This window comes from Macaca thibetana, chromosome 2 (genome assembly GCF_024542745.1).
Source record: "Macaca thibetana thibetana isolate TM-01 chromosome 2, ASM2454274v1, whole genome shotgun sequence".
NCBI lineage: Eukaryota > Metazoa > Chordata > Mammalia > Primates > Cercopithecidae > Macaca > Macaca thibetana.
This window is the reverse complement of record NC_065579.1, coordinates 73450276-73464093: the sequence shown is the minus strand read 5'-3', so window position 1 is coordinate 73464093 and position 13818 is coordinate 73450276. Positions and strand designations below refer to the sequence as shown.

General features: G+C 40.2%; 2 protein-coding genes and 1 pseudogene across 45 annotated transcripts in view; 1 reads left to right on the top strand and 2 right to left on the bottom strand.

Moving 5' to 3' along the window:
* The window catches only part of SAMD7 (sterile alpha motif domain containing 7), a 28094-nt gene extending 24977 nt beyond the window's left edge, over window positions 1-3117 (bottom strand). The window contains exon 1 of the mRNA XM_050779969.1: window positions 2869-3117. The gene's annotated coding sequence lies outside the window, so the exon portion shown is untranslated. The remainder of the gene's footprint in view (window positions 1-2868) is intronic.
* SEC62 (SEC62 homolog, preprotein translocation factor) overlaps window positions 1-13818 on the bottom strand; it is a 332886-nt gene that overhangs the window by 82675 nt on the left and 236393 nt on the right. Inside the window, exon 1 of one of the 44 annotated variants that reach the window (XM_050780028.1) lies at window positions 9839-9842. The exons of the other annotated variants lie outside the window; for them this stretch is intronic. The gene's annotated coding sequence lies outside the window, so the exon portion shown is untranslated. Of the gene's footprint in view, window positions 1-9838; window positions 9843-13818 lie in introns of those variants that run through there. 44 annotated transcript variants of the gene reach the window in all.
* LOC126948334 (keratin, type I cytoskeletal 18-like) lies at window positions 10861-12107 on the top strand (annotated as a pseudogene).

Sequence of the window (13818 nt, the reverse complement as noted above, 5' to 3'; positions counted from 1 at the left end):
AGGACAAGTGTTATCTAATGTACCATCAAAGCTATCCTTGGTACCACATCTGTTCTTGATTCTATGGTTCTTGGGTCTGGCTTGCTTTCTTTTTACAATGCCATGGGGGTGGTTCATTGTTTTTTAATCAATCCACCAAATTTTAATCTAAAACACAAGCTATTCCGAGTGCCTGCAGAAATGTTCACATGTCATGGAAGTCCCTGGGCAGGACGATGAGTCATTGGCATCAGCAGCTCCTGTGTGTTACAGTTTTGGCCTCCACTTGGCTTCCCTAGTTTCTTTTAATCCTTGTACTTACAAACTAGTACTTATTTACTTATCACTATCATATAGATTGATGCCCGAATTTTCCTTAAAGAAAAAGATGGCCTAGTTTCTTTTGTGTCTGTTATCATGCACGTACCTCAAATTACATAGTTTTAACTTTCATTTTTCAGAGAAGTTTTAGGTTCACAGCAAAATAGAGTGGACAGTACAGAGAGTTTTCATATCCTCCTCCAACATACACATGCACAGCTTCCCCACTATCAACATCCTGCATCAGAGTGTACATTTGTTACAATCAGTTAAGCTACACTGACGCATCATTGCCACCCAAAATTCATAGTTTACGTGTGGATTCACTCTTGGTGTTGGGCATTCTATGGTTCTGACAAATGTAGAATGGCATTTATCCACCATTATAGTATCATACAGAATAGTTACACTGCCCAAAATATAATTTTGTAGCAAATAAAATCAGAATACTTTTAAGGCAACGTTCTAAGGTTGATCTGACCTTTCACTTCATCAGTCAGGTAGATACTTGAAACTCCAAATTTGTGTTGCCTTAAAACCATTGTTTTGAAGGTACTGAGTCATATGATCAAGCATGAGTCTTTAAATGTGAACTTTCATATTTTCAGGGCACCCCTTTCTATTTTAAACACACGTGGAAAAATTGTAAACTAAGGTCACTTTGCAGTAGCAGATGAAATGCTCCAGTAAAAGTGCAGACTGGAATACAAATTTTCAGTGCAGAGCGTGTCTGGTAATCCCAAAGTGAGGGAGTGCAGTGGTGCTTAGGTCTGCATTCAGGCTGGATTTCTCTGACCCAGAGCTCTAATCCTGGATGCCCAGCACATTAGGAGGATGAGGACTCCTTAATCTCTGTCTTCAGACTCTTACCCTCAACAAACCCCTCCAGGCAGCACATAGACGATTTACCTAGTGCTAATTCTGTCTCAACTGATTAGGGCAGTAGTAGTAAGACATGAACTTCATGAACTAAAGCCCTTGCCAAATCAGCAGATATTCACAGAATGATTTCCCATGCCCAGGAGCCAGGTGCCAATTTTATTATATTTGTCTGTTATTGGCCATACTGTGATCACTCATTAAAATCAGTGCAATTTGAGTTTAGAAAATCCTGGATTTGAGCAATTGTATGTAGAATATTTATGGTATATATGATGCATGCTTTCTGATTACATACACTAAAATGAAATAACTTTTCAGTAACTGCTATATCTGGTAAGTTTTTGTGTGTGAAATATAGATCAGTAGAATTAAATGTTTCCACAGTTCTGGGATAAATAAATGTAAGACAAACACATGTAAATTCTCAAATTAAAATGAGAGCAATTTTTACAATTCAGGCCTGGCTGCCTCTGAGTTTTCTTTGCCTTCTCTTAGGCAGTACCTCAACAACTCCAAAGTAATTCCTCCTACTTATGTTTTGCAGAGGTCTTTGTAGCCCATCTCCTCCAACTCTGCTCTGAGCACAACCTAAACAGGCCTTCTCCTGGATCTCTCCATATCTTGCTCCCCTACCCATCTCTGCCAAGGACAGAAGAGAACTTTAGAAAGACAGTTCATACTGAAGCATTTGGCAGTGCCACTAAAATGTATTTCACTTTTCCTAAAGGCATAAGCTTTAGTACTTTTCTAACTGCATTTCACCACAGCACATACCCTGGAAAGCACTGAAGACAGTGGGTTATGTGCTGGCTGCTCTCACTTCTTATTTCTTTTTACTCTGGAAGCTCATTTTCATTAGATCCATCCACGCCTTCTTGAAATGTCAGCTTCTAGGCACAATTACAAATATTGTAACGAAAAAGGTAAACCTTTGTCATCATTAAATAAGTTGAAATTATGTAATTTCTACTGGACTCAACATAATTTATGTGCAACTACAGTTTGTATAAATTATGTTCGCTTTCTTCAAAAGATTGTGAAGCAAAGTCCATTATATAAAAATCTGTAGAGACTAAAGTGAAATTCTAGCCGTACTCATATAACAGAACTGAATAGTAGGTATTTTAGGTAGTCTTAAAGAACGAATTAAGGAATATCAATATAGATTTTATTTCATGATTATCATTGATTGTTCCTCAATGTTTTTCTGAAATTTTCTACTCTGACATTTCATGGTTCATACATCATGACAATTTTTGGAATATAGATATCTGCAGCAATAGGGGGCCATTGAAATAATAATGTATAGTAAATATACAGCAGTAACACATAGAGGTAGGTACTTAATCTATTTGAAGATAATAAAACAACAGTAAATTTACATACAGCTTTGAACTGACTTTATCTTAAATACACTTCATTTTACTTTCACTTAAAAAACTCCAAAAACTAAGACCAGGCAGTGTTTATTTGGCAGGAGTGGTATATCATCTGTACTCGTTAGGAACTTCAGTTAAGTAGGAATTTATTAGCTCACATATTGTTAGTAATAGAGCTAACAAAGTGTACACATAAACCTAAGCATTTCCTTTAAGATAAAGATGACTTTTTATTTTATATGTGTACATTTTACTCAGAGTAACTAGCCTCAATTGGACTAATCAATGCGTGGAGTTATATACTCACATCCTCTACGAAGACTTCTTGTCTTTGATATTACAGATGGAAGAACCATACAAAGACCTTCTGGCCTCCAACTTCAGAAGCTTCTCTGGCTGCAGGTTGAAAAATACATCTGACAACTCTTTCAAAAACGGTCTTAATGCAGTTTAACCTTGCTTTAAATACAAATTCAACTAAGTTGATTAGTCCTATTTCATGACAGAAACTTTGCCCTCTGATATCCTCTACAGATAGGCTAAAAGATGTTAAGCCTAAGGAAAGTGCCCTGCAAGGTACATAAACCTGTCTCAGGGCTTAGCCTTTAGTGTAATCCTTCCTTAGCCTTTAAGATGCTTTGTGGGCATTCACTTAATACCACCGTTCAACTTGACACAAAAGAAAAATACTATGCCAAGAAGTAATAAGCTTTTCTTTGATGGAACAATATAGCCTATTCCATATTTCCAACAGGTTTCGAGTGGAAACATTTCTTTTGCAAGTAGGAAAAAACCTAAGTTATTTTCCACAGAGCTGAAATATTTGATGAAAGATGGCAGTCTATTTTAAAAAGAAGCTTCTATAATGGAAAACTGTACTTTAATTCTCACAGGCAGTGAGAAAACCCTTCATTGTCCGTGTGAGAGCTATGATCTATATGAGAGGGAAAACACAGAATTTTGAAAATGTGACCTGTTATATTTGCTAGAGAAATATTTATAGCTTGAAAAAGAACATCCATATTTTTTGATTCCTAGTAATTTATTAGTGGGAAGTACAAAATAAGAATTGAATATAAGAAATTTAAGTTGTGTTACAAGTAATGCTTTAGGCTTCCAGTTTGAAAGTAACCTGCTCCTTTGTTGACACACATTTTTATCATTGGCTGTTGAACTCATTAATAGCACATGGAACTGACTGTATGTATTCCAGTGTTATTGTTCATAAAGCAGTGGTCAACAGCAGGGACTTAGATGACCAACAGACTCAATAAGCCTCAGCACCACCACTCATTAGCTGTATGGCCTGGCCAAGTTACTGAACTTCTCTGAGCCTTACTTTCCTCATCTCAGAGGAGCCCTTCTTGGGAAAGGGAAGGCAACAAGGTAGACAAAATGTTTGAATAGTTCTCACTAAACCTCAGCCACTATGTTAGGTAACTGTATTGCACGGAGTCCTCTGTTGAGGATCCATGGGAGAAATTTTTCTCAGCCGGTAGTACTAGGGACAATTGTTTTGTCGTCGTCGTTGTTGTTTTTCTGAAAAATAAGGCCAAAATAAAACCTCAGGAATCATGTAACTAGTGTGTTGCATTCTTTGTGTTGGTTAGTAGGAAGCTCAGGACCTGCCTTTAAGCATGCATTTTATTGTATTTTTATTTATTTATTTATTTTTGAGACAAGTTCTTGCTCTGTCACCCAGGCTAGAGTGCAGTGGCACAATCATGGCCCACTGTAGCCTCTACTACCCCAGACTCAAGCAATCCTCCCACCTCAGCCTCCAAGTAGCTGGGACCACTGGTGCATAGCTGCACGCCTGGCTAATTTTTTTTCTGTATTTTTTTGTAGAGACAGGCTTTTGCCATGTTGCCTAGACTGGTCTTGAACTCCCGGACTCTAGCAATCCACCCACCTTAGCCTCCCAACGTGCTGGGATTATAGGCATAAGCCACCATGCCCAGCCTAGACATGCATTTTAAAACCATAAATTATCTATGGCTTCATCTTATTTTTCTTAACATTATTTTCCCTTTTCCCTAATTTTTGCTAAACTATTTTTCTTGTGTTGTGTAAGCATTTTGAAGTCTCTCATAAATTTCTTAGCATTTATAATATTAATGCATATAGTTTTTGTTTGCTTGTTTATTTGTTTTCTGAGACAGAGTCTTGCTCTGTCGCCCAGGCTGGAGTGCAGTGGCGTGATCTCAGCTCACTGCAAGCTCCACCTCCCGGGTTCATGCCATTCTCCTGCCTCAGCCTCCCAAGTGGCTGGGACTACAGGAGCATGCCACCACGCCCGGCTAATTTTTTTTTTTTTTTTTTTTTTGGTATAGAGATGGGGTTTCACCATGTAGATTTCCTGACCTCCACCTCCCGGATGGGGTCTCCTGCCTCAGCCTCCCAAGTGGCTGGGACATGTTACCACGCCCGGCTAATTTTTTTTTTTTTTTTTTTTTTTTGGTATTTTTAGTAGAGATGGGGTTTCACCATGTTAGCCAGGATGGTCTCGATTTCCTGACCTCGGGATCCGCCCACCTCAGCCTCCCAAAGTGCTTGGATTACAGGCGTGAGCCACCGCGCCTGGCCCTAATGCATATAGTTTTTTAAAAATCACTCTGGTAGTCTCAAATTAGAAGAGCTTGTATCTGAAAGACTTGCTTATACATTGTTCGACAGAAACTTATAAATGTATTGTTTTCATACAAGCAACATCATAAAGAGTAATTAGGTTCGTACCAGCCCATAAACATCAATCTAACAGTGTAACAGCAGTACTCATTCCAATATAGAGCCACCATTTATATTCTGTTTCTCTGGAAAATGTGATCAGGGTATCAGTGGGGTTCATTAATTACATTTTCTCCTAACTCAGCCCTGGACAAGTTCCCAAGACCCTCACCTGCGGTTGTTACTCCTCTTACTCCCCCCACCAGCTCCTGCTATGTGGGTGGGGCTGAGACTGTGTTGAGGAAGGAACTCTGGCAGGTGGAATGAGGGGAGTAAGAGGCTTCCAGAGTCTGAGGCTCTGACTGGAAGTGGGAGATGAAAGGTAGGAACTTCCTTGGATTCAGTTAGTGCATACCAGTCTGGCTATGCCGATTGTTAAAATACTGACATTTTCCCACTCTGGTAGGAAAATAGCCACTGCCCTGAGCCCCTAACTGCTCACCCACCCCTGTTGCTACTGGACACTCTCTCCCCTCAGTGCAACATCTAAAGGGGTAGTTCCTAACGCAGTGGGCGCAGGCACCTCCTGCTTGGGCATCTCAGCCAGCCTCCAGTTAAACTGGTCAGTTCTGGAGGTGACTGCCCGCTGAATGAGAGAGATCACAGTGCAGAGGAGTGGGAGGCCCACGGGTCTCTGGCTATTTTGGAAATAGTTGGAAGAAGCTCCACCGGAAGAGAGGAACAGGTGACGATAAGCCACCAGCAATGGCCTTGGGGATTATTTGTTAGTCATTCTGGAGTGTTGGAATTTGCGCCCTACACTCAGTACAAAGAAAAGCCTTTTTACTTTCCTGCAATTGATCTAGTATCCCTCCAAAATCCTACTCTCTGGGTAAGGGGTGAAGACTACATTTAGTCAAATCTGGTAAATTCAAACTTATCCAACAATATAAAGAGACAATGTTTCGCAGGTAACGTAGTCTCTTCCAAGATGGAACTGTCTCTTTTGGATTTTTTATTTATCTCCCTTTCTTCCCCAAGATGACACATGAGCTGACACATGTCCTGGTAATGGGAAAGTGGAGGATGGGGTATTGGAGAGTGTTGAGGGCCCACGTACTGCCCTTTGAGTCTCCTGATGCTGCCTCAGGCTGGGGGCTCTGGCTTCAGACATCATCATGGTCTGCTTGCCAGGAGGTCCTCCTGGCTGACTAAGCATCATGTTGTCCCCTGCTGTGACAGGGACACAGTAGAGCTCTGGGGTCTGGTCCTGATGCCTGTTCATCCCCTGACTTGCATGGTCCTTGCTGTAGCCTTGGGGACAGGTTATTTTTGCCCTGGCCTTGGTGACCCACCCTAGCAAGCTTCCCAGAAACAGCTTCTCCAGAATAACTAACAAATAATCCCCAAGGGCATGCAGGCACTTCTACGTCCCTTCCACACCACACAGAGTCACCCAGGGAAGGTAACTCAGCCTGTCTCTGCCCGGCCTTGGCAACCCTAGGTTGTGCCAGGGCACATTGCTGGAGGTTTTCTTCCAGGAAACCACACAAAACGTGGGCGCGAGAGCCCTTCTGCACTTAGCTTTTCCCTCCACTCATGTAACACAGCTCCCCTCTTCTGGACTCCAGAGTACCCTTGAATGTTCCTGGATTCAAAGAATAGCCCACCTTTCTCCTGACTTGCTGAGACTACTTTATATACAGCTGTGGTCCTGTTTCTAGTCCCGGCTCTCGGTATGTTAACCAGTGGAGATGATCTGAAATTGTTACCCTCTCTCCCCAAGGTTTAGTTTTGAAGACAAATGTCTCAACTAAGTAGGTGAAAAAAAGCCATGTGAGACTCAAAGCCAGGCCACCTCAGTCTCTTTGATGACAGGAATTCTCACCTTCTCCCTCCCTGGGGAATGACCTCATGGTTCCATCTCTGAGTCATCTGAAGCAGCAGATGCCTTCGTATCTTCACATCCTTAAATTATCTCCTCTTTTGGAAAAATGTAAAGTCAGCTTGCAAATTTTATTATGAATTCCATCAGTAACTTCTGTAACTAGAGTAAGGATATATTGACAAATAAAGATTGATTTAGAACTATTTTATATGATCATTTGTTTTGATATGGGCGCACTTCTGACCCACAATGTACTTGAAATGATTTTCTCCTACACTGTGGAGTGCTCGTTTTCTAGGAGATAAACATGTAAATATACAAATGGAACGTAATCGGATTCATTGCAAAGTAACTTTTTTCATGTAAACGAAGGACTTCCAAAGAAAGAACAGGAAACATTTCCTCTTCATCTGTACTTCTCTTTCTTTGCCCAGATGTGCTTATTTCACAATCTAAGGAAACTGTGAAAAATTGAAATCTCTATCTCAATGAGATTGTGGTTCACTTTTTGAAAATATAGTAGCATTAAATAAATTATTCTGATATTGTTGTATGTGTTTTGTAATGCTTCTAACAATTAACAGAAGGCTGTATTTGATATAAGTCTTATGGGAATGAAAGTCTGCTTAAGGAAATAATTGACATAGAAATAACAAACAGTTTATAATCAATTGCATATGATCATCTCAATGAAGTATACTGTTGTTATAAAGGCAATTCTATTGAATCAGCTCTATCTCACATAGATTATACAAATGAACAACAATTAAGAAATGGTAAGGTAAGAAAGACAGTCAACTGAAAGGTTTTCATTATCATTTTCCTTAATTGCCTTAATTTAAAATGGTCTTACTTTCATTAATATTCCCTTTTAAAAAAAATTGCTAAAATTTAAAAAGCCACAGGCCCTGAGTAACAAAAATAATAGTTAAATTTTCTGCATGGTAAAGTGGTTTTAAAATCATTTAATTTTAAATAATGCTTTCTAATGACCATAAAGTGCTGAGCACCATGAGCTCTGTATGCTGAAGACATAGTTCTTGCTTCTAGTTTATAATCTATGCCTTCTTTTTTTTTTGTCAAAGGACCCTTGTTTCTGCTATGTGATTCCCTTGTTCTTCCTTCTTCACTACTGAGATAGCACAAAAACTAAGCATGCAAAATAACTGATAAGGTATGGAAAAAGGAAGTTGGCTGGGAAACAGGAAGAAATGACATTTCATTCTCAAATGGGCAAATTTTAATTTAGAAGGATCATCTAAACAATTCCACTTGTAAACTGGCTGTTGTTGGGATTATTTCTTTTAGCATCAAGAATGCAAGATAAAAACTTCTCTGGGGAATCTGAATCTAGGCTTCTGGAATTAAACTTCCGGAATTGAATGCATTTTTATTATGTGGATATTAATTGTCATGGAATTTGTTTCCAAAAATGATTTGCATTTCTCCAAATAAAAACATTCCCCACAAAGCATGATTATGGAAAATGGGAACTGCAATTACCATGCTCTTGTGGCTCAATAAAATATTGAGCTCTTTTGCTAAGCGTCATTATGATTCATGGGTAACGTACTTTCACCGTCATAAGAACACTTGCAGAATTAGGCTAGAATTACCCCATTGACTGCTATTAACCAAAGCTCCAGGATCCAGTGCCAAAAATAAATCCTTGTAATAACAGACCTCGACAGTTGTACAAAGCAGGCTTTCGAACACCAGTTTCTGGAAACTAAATATTACTTGCTGTAACAAAGGGCCTATCATGCTTAGATATCTAGCCCAGACTAGTTATATAGACAGATTTCCTTTTAATAATACGATAATGTTTACAGAAGTAGCATAATAACACTACTGATAACATTTTTTTCTCTGTTTAAACTATTTTTGTTTTGGTAAAGAGACTCTAGTTTTATAAATATTATCCTATTCACACCCCAAATACCCAGATATTTTACAAAACAGTAATAGCACTTGAACAAATCCTGAAAAGATACAATAATTGCATTTCATACACTCCGGATCACTGACAAAATCAGAAGTGAACCCTGGGATCTCTCTGACTCTTGATGTGAGCAGTTCTCTTTTTCAAAGCAATCTCAGATGTCATTGTTTTATAACTAAATAATGAATCACTTTTTTGAGTGTCACATGGCATGAAATATCTTTTCCTTTTTTTTTTTTCTTTTTCTTTTTTTTTGAGACGGTGTCTCGCTCTGTCTCCCAGGCTGGAGTGCAGCTGTGTGATCTCGGCTCACTACAACCTCCACCTTCCAGATTCAAGCGATTCTCCTGCTTCAGCCTCCCAAGTAGCTGGGATTACAGGCATGCGCCACCACACCCAGCTAATTTTTGTATTTTTAGTAGAGGCAGGGTTTCTCCGTGTTGGCCAGGCTGGTCTCCAACTCCTGACCTCGGGTGATCTGCATATCTTGGCCTCCCAAACTGCTGGGGATTACAAGTGTGAACCACCGTGCCTAGCCATCCTTTTTTAAAGTTGTGATAAGTATATGTAACATAAAATTTACCATCTTAATCATTTTTAAGTGTGTAGTTCAGTAGTAAACATATTCACATTTTACGCAGCAGATATCCAGAACTCTTTTTATCTTGCAAAACTGAAACTCTATGCTCATTGAACAACTCCCTTTTCCCTCTCCTCACCAGGCCCTGGCAACTGCCATTTTACTTTCTATAAGCTCTACAAATTTGACCACCGTAGGTACCCCCATATAAGTGAATCATACAATATCTGTCCTTTTGTGCCTGGCTTGTTTCAGTTAGCATAATGTCATCAAGGTTCATTCATGCAGTGCCATGTGTCAGAATTCCTTTCCTTTTTAAGGCCAAATAAAATTCTATTGTGTGTATATACCACATTTTATCCATTCATTAATCCATGGGTGGACATTTGTGTTGCTTCTACGTCTTGACTACTGTGAATAATGCTGCTATGAACGTGAGACATGAGTGCGTAGATATCTCTTTGAGATCCTGCTTTTAATTCTTTAGGGTATATACTCAGGAGCAGAATTTCTGGATCATTTTTTAAAGTTTTAATTTTTTAAAATTCAATTTTTTCATTTTTGAGGAACTGCCATACTGTTCTCCACAGGAGTGGCATCATTTTATTTTTTACTTTTATTTTTATTTTTTTGCAGGGATGTTGCTAACATTTATTTCTCTGGATTATCTTTTTTTTTGTATATGTTTCTGTCACATATATTTTATAGATACATAAAAGGTAGCAATTACACATAGTAAGTAATAAGTAAATGTCTGTTGAACCAGGATTGGGGGAAATACCCCAAAAGCCCTCCTGTTAGTCCCTTGTCAATTTTCCAGTTTTTTTTTGTTTTGTTTTGTTTTTATACTTTAAGTTCTAGGGTACATGTGCACAACGTGCAGGTTTGTTACATAGGTATACTTGAGGAGTGGCCTCATTTTATATTCCCGCCAGCAATGCACAAGTGTTCCAATTTCTCCACATCCTCACCAACACTTGTTATTTTCTGTTGTTGTTGTTTTTAATGATAGCTATTGCGTTGCGTATAAGGGGGTATCTTGTTGTGGTTTTGATTTACACTTCCCTAATGATTAGTGATGTGGGGCATCTTTTCACCTGCTCATTAGCCATTTGTATCTCTTCTTTGGAGAAACAGCTTTCAAGTCCTTTACCCATTTTAAGATCAGGTTGCATTGTTGGCAAAACCTGAGTCCTGTCCTCTTGCTCTCCTCTCGGACAGCATGAGCTTCACCACTCGTTCCACCTTCTCCACCAAATATGGGTCCCTGGGCTCTGCCCAGCCACTCAGCTACGGCGCCCAACCGATCAGAACAGCTGCCAGTGTCTATGCAGGCGCAGAGGGCTCTGGTTCCCGGATCTCCGTGTCCTGCTCCACCAGCTGCTGGGACGGCTTGGGGTCTGGTGGCCTGGCCACAGGGATGGGTGGGGGTCTGGCAGGAATGGGGGGGCATCCAGAATGAGAAGAAGACCATGCAAAGCCTGAACTACTGCCTGGCCTTCCTCGTGGACAGGGTGAGGAGCGTGGAGACTAAGAATTGGAGGCTGCAGAACAAAATCTGGGAGTACCTGGAGAATAACGGACCCCAGGTCAGAGGCTGGGGACATTACTTCAAGACCATGTGGACCTGAGGGCTCAGATCTTTGCAAATACTGTGGACAATTCTCGTATCGTTCTGCAGATTGACAATGCTCATCTTCCTGCTGATGACCTTAGAGTCAGGTATTAGACAGAGCTGGCCATGTGCCAGTCTGTGGAAAGCAACATCCATGGGCTCTGCAAGGTCATAGATGACACCAATTTCACTTGGCTGCAGCTGGAGACAGAGATTGAGGCTTTCAAGGAGGAGTTGCTTGAAGAACATGAAGAACATGAAGAGAAAGTAAAAAGCCTACAAGCCCAGATTGCCAGCTCTGGGTAGACTGTGGAGGTAGATGCCCCCAAATCTCAGGACCTCAGCAAGATCATGGCAGACAACCAGGCCCAATACGATGAGCTGTCTCAAAAGAACCGAGAGGAACTAGACAAGTACTGGCCCCAGCAGATTGAGAAGAGCACCACAGTGGTCACTGCACAGTCCTCCAAGATCAGAGCTGCTGAGATGACGTTCACAGGGCTGAGAGGTACAGTCCAGTCCTTGGAGATCGACCTGGACTCGATGAGAAATCTGAAGGTCAGCTTGAAGAACAGCCTGAGGGAGGTGGAGGCCCGCTACACTATGCAGCTCGACAGGGTCCTGCTACACCTGGAAGTAGTCCTGCTGCATCCCAGGCATAGGGGCAGTATCAGGCCCAGGAGTATGAGATCGCCACCTACCATGGCCTGTTGGATGATGGGGAGGACTTCAATCTTGGTGATGCCCTGGACAACAGCAACTTCATGCAAACCATCCAAAAGATCACCACCTGCAAGATAGTGGACAGCAAAGTGGTGTCTGAGATCAATGACATGAAAGTTCTGAGACATTAAGCCAGCAGAAGCAAGGTACCTTTTGGGAGCTGGAGGCCAATAAAAAGTTCAGAGGTCAAAAATAAAAAATAAAATCAAGTTGCTTGCCTTTTTGTTGTTGTTGAATTGCAGAAGTTCTTTGTATATTCTGGATACTAACCATTTATCAGATAAATGATTTGCAAATATTTTTTCTCATTCTATAGGCAGGATTGAAGCTAGGGTGAGAGAATGAGACCTTGGATATAAAAAAAAAAAATAACTGGACATGGTGGCACATGCCTGTGGTCTCAGCTACTCAGGAGGCTGAGGTGGAAGACTGCCTAGGCCTGGGAGGTCAAGGCTGCAGTGAGTCATGATGGCACCACTGCATTCCATCCTGGGCAACAGAACAAGACCCTGTCTCACCAAAAAAAAAAAAAAAAAAAAAAAAAAAAAAAAAAAAAGTTTGGTCTTCCCCAAGACCAGAAAGAGCACAAGTTTATCTTCAAGAAACTGAAAGCTACTTGAAAGCATCAATCATTGAGCCTTTTTCTAAGCTGGTTGCTTATACCTTTGAGGGATGACTTAGGATCAACAGTACTAAAGTTGGCAAAATAGAATTTGAGTTAGCTGCAAAATATCCTGCATCAGTCATCAGTGCTAAATTTATTGCTCCGTCCATGTATAAAATGGTTCAATGCCTGAGGAGCTCCTTTAAGATCAAGGAGATATGTGTTGTCATCTTTAACCATGAAAACATTTCCAGTGCCCTTCATTCCTTTGAGTAGATCCAGATTTCTATGCGGTATCATTTTCTTTTGGTTGTAGGAATTTCTTGAATATTTCATGTAACACATGTCTGTTTGTGGGGAATTCTTTCAGTTTTTATCTGTCTGAAAAAAAAAATTTTTTTTCCTTTATATTTTCACTTGGTGTAGAAGTCTAAATTGACAGGATTTTTCCCCAGTACTTTAAAGGTATTGTTTGGCTGGGCTTACACCTGTTATGCTAGCATTTTGGAAGGCTGAGGCAGGAGGATCACTTTGATTTCAAGAGTTCAAGACCAGCCTAGGCAACATAGCAAAACCCTGTATCTTAAAAAAATAAAAATAAAATTTAAAATTAGCTGAACGTGGTGGTGTGTGCCTGTTGTCTTAGCTACTTGGGAGGCTGAGCTGGGAGGATCACTTGAGTCCAAAATGTCGAGGCTTCAGTGAACCATGATTGCATCATTGCACTCCAACCTGGGCAATGGAGTGAGACCGTGTCTCAAAAATTAAAAAATAAAAAACAAAATAAATGTATAATTCCACTGTTTCTTGCTTCATTGTTTCTAGTAAGATGTCTGCTATCATTCTTATCTTTGGCTCACTGTATATAATGTGTCTTTTTATTCCTCTAGCTGCTTTTAAGATTTTAAAAATTTATCACTGGCGTTAGGCAATTTGATTATAATATGCACTGTTTAGTTTTTTTGTGTGTGCTTCTTGTGTCTGGGGCTCACTGGACTTCTTGGTTCTGTGGGTTTATGGTTCTCCTCGATTTAAAAAAAAAAAAATTTAGCCATTCCTCTATGAAGTAATTTTTATTCCTCCTTTTTCCTTTAGGGACTTCAATTACACATATTTAGCTCAGTTGAAGTTATCTCACAGCTAGCTAATGTCGTCTTCTTTTTAAAAAAACTTTTGGCTGGACACAGTGACTCATGCCTATAATCCCAGCACTCTGGGAGGCTGAGGGGGGCGGATCA